This window comes from Condylura cristata, unplaced genomic scaffold, assembly GCF_000260355.1.
Source record: "Condylura cristata isolate star-nosed mole 26May11 unplaced genomic scaffold, ConCri1.0 scaffold00027, whole genome shotgun sequence".
In the NCBI taxonomy this organism is placed as follows: domain Eukaryota; kingdom Metazoa; phylum Chordata; class Mammalia; order Eulipotyphla; family Talpidae; genus Condylura; species Condylura cristata.
In genome coordinates, this window is record NW_004567128.1 from 24,584,786 (window position 1) to 24,594,169 (window position 9,384).

The window sequence follows — 9,384 nt, forward strand, 5'->3', positions numbered from 1 at the left end:
TTTTTTTAACCTTTTAAGGTGCAAAATATAACACATAGACAATTGCACAAAGCAAAATGCAACTCAAAAATTTACTGCAAAGTGAACACCCACATAACACACTGTCCAGGTACCTTTACTCCAAACACTAGCCCTTTCCCCACAAAGGTAACCACTATTCTGATGCATCACTATGAGACTCCAGGTGGCACTTGAACTGTTTAAGGAAATAGGTCCTACCCAAATGCAAGAAAATTGAATTTGGCTGGCCATTAATAATATTGTTAATGATTTCTTCAAATATATTATTCCATTCTATCTTAAATGTTAAATGGATCATAAAAACAGCTGAAGGACAGCAAGCCTTGACCAATTATGAGTCCACCTTCAACTGAAATAACATGTAAAGTTATAAGTTAGGTAAAGAGAGAATAAGAGAATGGTTGATTAAACTGATTTACCACCAGGTTCTCAGAAACATTTTTGGCACAGATCACAATAAAAATGTGGTCCAGATTTCATTGTTAAGGCCAGGGTTCCCCTCAAAAAATCAGAGACTTAATTCCTCCAGCATGCCAAAATTGTCCTTCATCTATGAAGACAATTTTGAAATCAGTTCAAGATCCAGGAACCAGGACTAACTTCCCATGTGTCATCTACTAATCCTTGATTTAGAAGATTTTAAAATGCATTATCGTAAAATTAAAATTAAACAGAAGTAAAGAGAAATGTTCCTCTTTTAGATTGTATCTCCCAAAAAAGCAGACCCTGAGATTAGGGGAAGCTGTTTACTTGGAAGGTCAAGGCGCACAGTGAGGGAGTCAGGAAATGACAGAGGAGAGGAGGAGTCAGTGAAAGATGTGTCAGTGAGCAGGTTCTACAGGAACAGTTGGGGCTATTTGCCCTGTGAACTTCATGTATACAATAGCGGCTGGCAAACAAGAGCCCATGGGCCAAATCTGACCTCGAGGCCTCATTTAGAAGCCAAGTTTTAACAGACTAGAGCTACATCCTCTTTTGTTTACATGTTTTCTATGACTTGAATACTTATGACAAACAGTATCATCATCAAAGCCTAAAGAGTCTACTATCTAGCCCTACAGAAAAATGCTACCTTCATGGTGTACCCCAGGCTTTGAGCTGTCTCAGCTAGAGAATGGAAGTCATTCCTCACTTGCTGAGGGTTGCCCTGGCAGTGTTAACTCCTTAGGCTTTCTGATTGAATCTGTAGGCAGGCCAAGCACATCCTGTGTCCAGAGGAAGCCTGCCTGCAGAGAGCCACATGTGCTAGCAAGTTAGAACTTACAGGCATTTATGGGAACATGGGTGCCAAGGAGATATGATCAGAACAACAGCATCTGCTACAATTCCAACACCACTGACCCATCAATCCCAACCTCCAAAGGTAAAAACTTCCAACAGCTTGTTGTGTAGTAGCTTTCCAAATGATTGCCCATATTTGCATGCAGTAGTGTTTTTGCAGAGTTGATACTAGAGCAGGTATGAATAGAAGAGTAAGGGAAGGAGAAAACTCTTTATAAAGGTTTATGCTATAGTGCTATAACTGCTATGGAACTGGGAACTCCCTGAGTGCCTTAATCTGGTACTGGCAGAACCCATGTTAGCTTCTGTTTCTTATGGGGCGCCTACAGGAGGACTGGATATATTTCCATGAGTTTGAAGAAAGCTAAGAAGCAAAAAAAAAAAAAAAAAAAAAAGCTAGAGCATTAAAGCAAGCATTTGGAGTAAGATATTGACTGTACACATGGAAACTTCCACATAGCTGTACTTGAAATCAGAGGAAAGCCATGAATTGCAGCCAGGGGGCCAACATTGTCTGCAAGTCTGAATGGTGCTCACTTAGCTCACTACTTGTGATAAACTACAGAGATAAAATGAGTCAGCCCCATAGTACCAGGAGGCACAGGGCAGGTTCTCTATGGATCCGGACAGACAGGTAAAGGAGAGTCCTGGAGTCCCCAGTGGCTTTTTCCGGCTTTTCATGATCTTTCTGCACTGCGTGTAGTGATGCAAATAGGTGTAGGGTCTCCCAGCCCCCAGTGAATCTTTACTCTCTCTGGGTTCTCTCCAGCGCTGTTTCGTGGTATCTTTCTATTGTAGCCGTTCTGCGGCTGTCTGCTGCTCTGCCACTCCATCCTGTGTGATGCCACCCTTACATGCTCTGTCTCCAGGTTCAGGTCTGCCCACTTCCACATGACCACACCATACTCCAGGTGCCCACCCTCAGGTGTGCACACCCCAAGCCCATGCTCCCAAGGCCTCCTGCATTCCAGGCCGCAGGTGATAGCCATAGAGGCCAGCAGTGCAAAGCCTGAGCATAGTCACTGACCCTGCGATCCCGCTTCGGTGACTTGCTTCTATGATGGCAAATTTCAGGAGGAGCAGGTATGACACCTCGTCTCTTTCTTGGATCTTGAAACTTTAGAGCAGATTTGGGTTTCATATTATTTGCATAACACTGAGACACCAATGAGACTAGGTTCACTTCATCAGTATTTTAGAGTGTCCAACCGTGACTTGACGAAATAGCATTCTATCCTTTGTGGGTTTTCTATCCCTGCTTACGCCAAGCAGTGACGGGACATGCAGGGCTGAAAGTGAAATTCTGCCATGCAAAGAGATTAGTGTTTCAAAAAGCAGCGTTGTAAAAGTGCTCAAGTCTTAATTCATATCACTTGATCTGTGAGGTGTGGCACTCAGAAGGCAGAACCTGTTTATTCTGCGCATTTACCCATCAGTACAGATCCGAGAGAGGGAAGTTTATAGGGAAGAAGGCAGTAAGTTCTCCATCCAGTTAACAGCCCTACCTTGAAACTTAACAATAGTACAAGGCAAAAACAGAACTCAATCATAGCTCTAGAAACTAGGTCTAGAAGTGTCTTAAATCAGCCTGAGTTCAGATAAAAGCCCACAGAGATGTGATGCTATGTAGCCCTGGCCCAGCTAAATAAGGCAGAACACTATGTTAATGGGGGCATCCGTGCTGTGTTATCCTTACTGTTAGAGTGCCAGCCACTAACTATAGCCCTGTGGAGACAGAAAAGCAAGTGGTTAATTTGGAGAGAAGTAAATGGTGGGTGTCAAAGGAGTTATTATTACAATTAGGTATTACAATTAGGTCAAGCTTAAATAAAGACTTCAATAAAAGGTTTTACTGAGAAAGTCCTTGAAGGTGGAAATGACTTATGTTAAAGGAGTAATAGCGTTGCTGTCCTGGGCTGTAACAAAAATGAAAAGGAAATGGTACAACACTTCAGCTCCTTGGACCTTTGGAAATAACTTTTGCCTTGGCTGCCTTGATCTTCAACAGATTCACAGAAACAGACACAGGTTTTTCACTTCCCAGGGATAGGTCCTAGAAGTGAGCCCCTTTTTGTGGCAAATAAGAGGAAGAATTATACTACGTAGTTCACCTCAACTGTATGCCAAATTCTAAGAGCCATCACAGATTGGCTTGATCAGCAAGTGTAGTGCCAGCAAGTCATAGAGCAGGTTCTCTGTGATCCAGGCAGATGGGGGCAGGAGAGTCCTGGAGCCCTCCGTGGCTTCTCCAAGCTTCTAATGAACTTTCTACACCATTTGTAGCGAGGCAACCAGGTGCCGGGCCGGCAGCGGGGCCGGCCAGCCTCACAGCCCCCAGATATTCCGCACTCTCATGGGCTCACTGGAGTTCAAGATCTCTCCTGGTCTCTCTGCTGGTCTCCCCGGCACCCTGCCCCGGGGTCCACTGGCACTCCGGCCCTCTGCCACCTCCTTTATGTCTCAGTCTCGGCTCAGCTGTGCCACCTATGTACGTGCACGCCACACTCCAGGTGCCACATCAAGCAGACCTGTAGGACCACAGGTGTGGACCATGGGTGCTAATGGCGGGAGGGAGGAACAAACCAGATCACTCCCGTTCACCCTCCATCAAGTTAGAAGTGACTGTGGTGTTCAGTGAGTGTTTCTTGACAGAAAAACACTTGTGGCTGAGGGTGCAAGCTAAGAATGGCACAGTGTAGGCAGCCGTTATGGAATGAACTTTTATTCACCACCTCCACTGTTGCAACTGGGGGTGTTTTTAATATAGAAAGATTTAAACTACAATTAAAAGGAATTTGTAACTTTCATTTACACTGGAATCCTTGAGGCACTGACGAGTCTTCTCCCTGATGTCATCAAGGTTGTCATGGGAACAAAGATTCAGTACCTTAGAACATCTAATTCTCCCTTTAACTACTCACCCATGACTAAGAAAACAAACAATGTAAAAACCTGAGACAAGAGAAATCATCTCGCAGGGTTGGCAAATTCTGACACATCAAGAAAAATGAGTCAGTCTGTGGAAGGGATGTAAGGAAGAAAGGGGAACAAGAACACTTGTAAACAAGAAATCAATACTTGGCAAATAAAAGTAGTAGAAGACCCTATTATAACACCTGACCTCTACAATATCAACTCAAAAGATATCTGTTACCTCTCAACCCAATAATTAAAAACAGGGGAAAAAGAGATGTAGAATCACAGCAGAAACAAAGAAACAATTAAGAGGCAAATTGTCTTGTGTTCTCAATTAGTGGCAAGGTGACCTAAGAGAGGTTCAGAGAAGAAACACATAATGACTCTTTTTAAAATAAGCCAAGCATATTATTTTAAATGAACCATTGGAAATAAGAAAAAATGGATAGCATAAGCGAAAATTGAATTGCATGATGGAGTTCAAGTACAAATTACCATTTGTTTATTTTTCAGTCTCTTTTTACAGGAAGGTCAGAGAACTCAATACTATATTAAAATGCAATTTTTATGCCTGTGAGCCTAGCACTGCTGTTTATATAATAATCTTCTTGGAAAAGACAGATGGGCCCACTAAGGGCTTTAGCACAATCAATGCTTGTCTCACAAACATCTCTTGCCTTCCTGAGTATTTCTGAAGCTTCTCTGTGCCTTTGTGGGGAAAAAAAAATAGTAATCAAGGAAAAACACCAACTCCCTGGGAGAATAACACTGACCGAAAGCTGCTTTCTTTGCTATCAATTCTGGGGATCATATTTTAGAGTCACAGCTTTGCCTGCGTATATGGTATATGCAAACAAAAGAAAAGAGGAGAAAGGAGACAAAAGCTATTTTCTTTCTATTTAAGAATATAGTTAGAGCATAGATCGACATTTTAATAGTTAGCTCAACTAGTTGCTTTGTTGGATTAAACAAGTGCCTTTAACTGCCACCTGATAAATGGGAGTGGATGTGGGGTGTAGTTTATTTTCAACTCTGCTTATTTATTTCTAGGTAAAAGAAAGGTCAATTTTAGCTAGTGGTTCAAACATATAGAAAATAAAATCAACATAACTTATTGTCACAATGAAGAAGAACGGGATAGTAGCTGTAACAGTAAGGAACGTATAACTGAAATATTTTCAAATCTAGGCATACATAGTATGGATCAAAAACTACACCAGAGGAAATCTTGGGTGTTTTTCATTTCGGGGTTGAGGGGCTTTGGGGGCTTGATCTGCCTTTATGAGTCTTCTATTGCAAAGTAATAAAGGCACCTTAACACTCCATGGATTAAAACAGTAATGACTGCTGTTCACTTACACCTGTGTGATTGAGGCTTGCTTGGGTAGGTAGCTCTGCTTCAACCTGAGGCCTCAACCCAGTTCCTTTGCTGCAGAGGCACAAATCCAGTCTGTGAGTGTGCATATGTGGTGCTCAGAGTCAAAGGAGAGCAGCTAGCCAGGATCTTGCAGAGGGGCCAGAAGACAAGCCTAGTTTCAGAAGTGCATTTTGCTTCTCTGCTTCATCAATTTTCTATCATATCATTTGCACAAGGAGGTCACATGGAAAAGCCATAAAAGAAGGGGCAGCAAAATTATAAACTCATTCGGCGTTAGGTCAAAGCAAGTCACGTGGACAAGCCTAAAGTCAAAGAGTGAGAGAGGAAGACTTCACCGACGGGATAACTTCAACCTCAACGTTAAGAGTGAGATGATTAGATAGAGAGGACATATTGCTCTAAGAGTAAGGATAAGATTCTTAGAGAGGACACATTCACTGTTCAACCTAGAACTGTATGAGAGCCCTGAAACTACATTCTAGGCAACACAAGTAGAGGCAGTGGTTGCTTCTTCTCTGAGGAAAAGTGCAGAAGCTTAACACACACAATCTGAAAAATCTCTTCTTCCAGTGGGGAAAGGTGAAGGATTGAGGCAATTACAAAGCTTCTCCTAGTCTACAGGGCCCTCACTGTTGTCAGATTAAAATAACCTGTGGAAGGCCCTCCCTGGTGGCACAGCAGCTTAAAGCACAGTACTAAGAAGCTAAAGCCACTTCAGCATGAGTTCGATCCCTGCCGGCCCTGGAGGTGACCACATGGCATGGCAGACCTCTCCCGACCCACCCACTGCTCCCTTCAAGCAATGTACTTCATCAATCTGCCTGTTCTGCTCCCCTGTCTCTGGTGAATCCTCTCATTCTCCCTGCACCTCTGGCCTGTACCCCAGTTCTGTATGCATAAATAAATAAATTTTAAAAAATAACCTGGGGCATTAAACCTGGTAATAGGCCTCCAAAGGCACACAGGTATCAAGTGAACACCAACCCCCAGACCAAAGTGACAGAAGGTCTACTCTGGGTCCATTCGGAAAAGTCTATCTGACCCTTTTAGGGAGAATAACTCCACACTTTCATGGAAAAACAAGAGTTCTAGAGTTGTACAGACTTTGTGAAATATCTCAGGTTGATCAAGGTGTAACAGGGAGGTCCCCACGAAAAGGGGAGGAACGTCCCACTGTTCCACCCATGGGAGGGTGGAGCTGAACTATGAGGAGAAGCTGGAGAGGAGACTGGAGTAGGAAGTAAGAAGGATGGAGAGTCAGAGGGAAACCTGAGGGAAGCATGTGGAACAGAGAGACACGTCAAGAAGCCATACTGGCTCCTTGGTCCTGGATTGCGTGAACAGATACGGGTGAGAGACCTGTGGGGAGGTTAACAACAGCAGCTTTTATCTGGATTTTGATTTGTCTCTTTTCCTCCTAGACCTGTCTAACTGTTTTTGGCCCTTTATAGTCCCCGCCAGAAGGTGCTTTAGACTTGTGGCAAGTTTTTGGGCCAATACCATTTGGGTGGACCCAAAAGGGGATGGGTAACTTTGGGTGCTTGATTTAAAAACTGTATTCTTTGTCCTTTTTGTATTGCACGCCAGTTATATTAAAGCTCCTTTCCATTAAAGGTCTATATGTTTTGTATTTGTATGTGGTGGATAATAGAACCTATTTACAGTGGGCAGGTTTGGGGGTTCTGGGATACCCCTCTTTCCTACCCTGTAACTAAGGACTAGTTATAGCTCTTGAAAAAAATCACTAAATCTCATTCTCAGAAATACAAGGTTCCATGTGTTTTCTTCAAGGAGAAATATTGTTACTGATTTTAGGAAAATTCCAAACTCAGTGACTTAATGCAGTAAAAGTTTGCATCTCATTTCTGACATGATCTTATGAAGTTGGAACAGTTATCCTGGCAACATTCCTAACAATCAAATTTAGTCAATCTCTCTTTTCATAATATAAGTTTTATTGGGACACAGCCACATCCATTAATTTATATTTTGTCTTTGGCTACAAAAGCAGACCTGAGCTGTTGTAACAGACAGTATAGCCCACACACTCTAAGTATTTACTATCTGGCCCCTGACATGGAATTTGCTGACCTTTCCTCAAAGTAGTAAATCAGAGTCCCTGGTCCTGTGGTCATGGCTCCCTCCTGACAGACTCTTGCCACCAGCCACTCAGACAGAGAAGACAGAGAACATGGAAAAGGCACACTGTCTACCTCACCGCCTTCAATGGTATGAAACATCTTACACTCCACTGGATAGAACCAGTGACATTTCAAACAAAACCGCAAAGCAGGCTAGGAAATTTTGAAGACATTATAAAGCTAGGTATGAAACGGGAGAAAGAAAGTAAAAATGCAGAAATTTGGGAGAAAAATAAAGTCCCACATAACAGATTATAGAAATAGACAGTCTTAAACCCCAAAGCATAAAAATAATAACTCAAATATTAGGAAAGACACAGTAAAATAATAAAGAAGAAAACAATAAATACAAAATTAGAATCAGTGAGTTAGGAAAAAGGGAAAACAATATAATATCTAATTCCTTGAAAAAAACAGACCAACTACAATCTAAATTAGTAAAAAGAAAAAAAAAACTAAACAAACAAAAAAGTATAGCAATAGTGTGAAAGGTATGGGAATGGGTTTTCTCTGAATAAAGACTTTTAAGATTTGACCTTGAACTGTATAAACATCTTACATACATACACACACACACACACACACACATGATAAGTTTTTATCAAAAACAAAAACAAACAAAACTTAGAACCTAATTTCATATGAAATTGGTAATAATCATGCAAGAAAAGAGTTATGTCAAGTGTTTTTTTGCACAGATGTCTATATATCCTTAGACATTTACAAAGCATGTATAGAGAGATCTGTTTAAGTAGTTAAGATAGGCTAATGTTAAGTGAAATAAGTCAGAAAGGAAAAAAGACAGATATGGGATGGTTTCACTCATCTGTGAAATATAAATAACCAAAACATACCCAGCAAAATACAGCAGTAATAAGTCTTGAACTCAGTGAAAGAATTTAGCGTGCAGGGAGGGGGAGATGAGGGGGGGAAGAAGAGGGAATGTTGGTTTGGTGCAGAGTAAGTAGAATATGTGTACATATGGAAAAGCAAAAACTTAACCTCCACAATTAAAAGTTTTTAAAAAGTTAAGACAAAATAGAACAGCAAGTAAGTCTTAACTTAAACTTAAAGTACTGGGAATACTGGTATTGTAATTTTGCCATTGTATATGTTATAAAGAAGTAAACAGTTAATCTTGATGGACAGCAACATTTTGTTAGAGAAAGGAATAACAAAAAAATCAAGAAAAAGCCCTACATAACTAAATTTAAATTGGAAATTTATTTTAAACAATTTCATTCATATTAACATATGCTAGCTCTGTCTCTGAGAGCTATTAGAAGCACTGACATCCCAGTGGTATTAAAGATAGCGAGCACTCAGATCTTGATATATAAGAACCATTTCCCAGTAGAAGGAACCTGCACAGAGAATTCATTGAATCCAAGTCTGTCAGGAAAAATAAAAGGGGAGCCTGAATGAGTTGCTAGAAAGCAAGTCAGAACTCAAAAGAATAATGAAGACATGTCAAAAGGATACAGGAGTCAGTAAGAAAGGACTCACACTGGCTAAATCGGGGATAGCTTGAGGAAACAGAATAGTGGCTCAACTGATAACAAAACATGGAAAAAATAAATACATGAATCTATAGTGACAAAATTATATATAATGCATATATACATACATACATATATATGTGTGTGT

General features: G+C 41.1%; 1 pseudogene; it reads right to left on the minus strand.

Moving 5' to 3' along the window:
- LOC101624052 overlaps positions 1–2,291 on the minus strand; it is a 46,800-nt pseudogene extending 44,509 nt beyond the window's left edge.
- Positions 2,292–9,384: the final 7,093 nt, after the last annotated feature.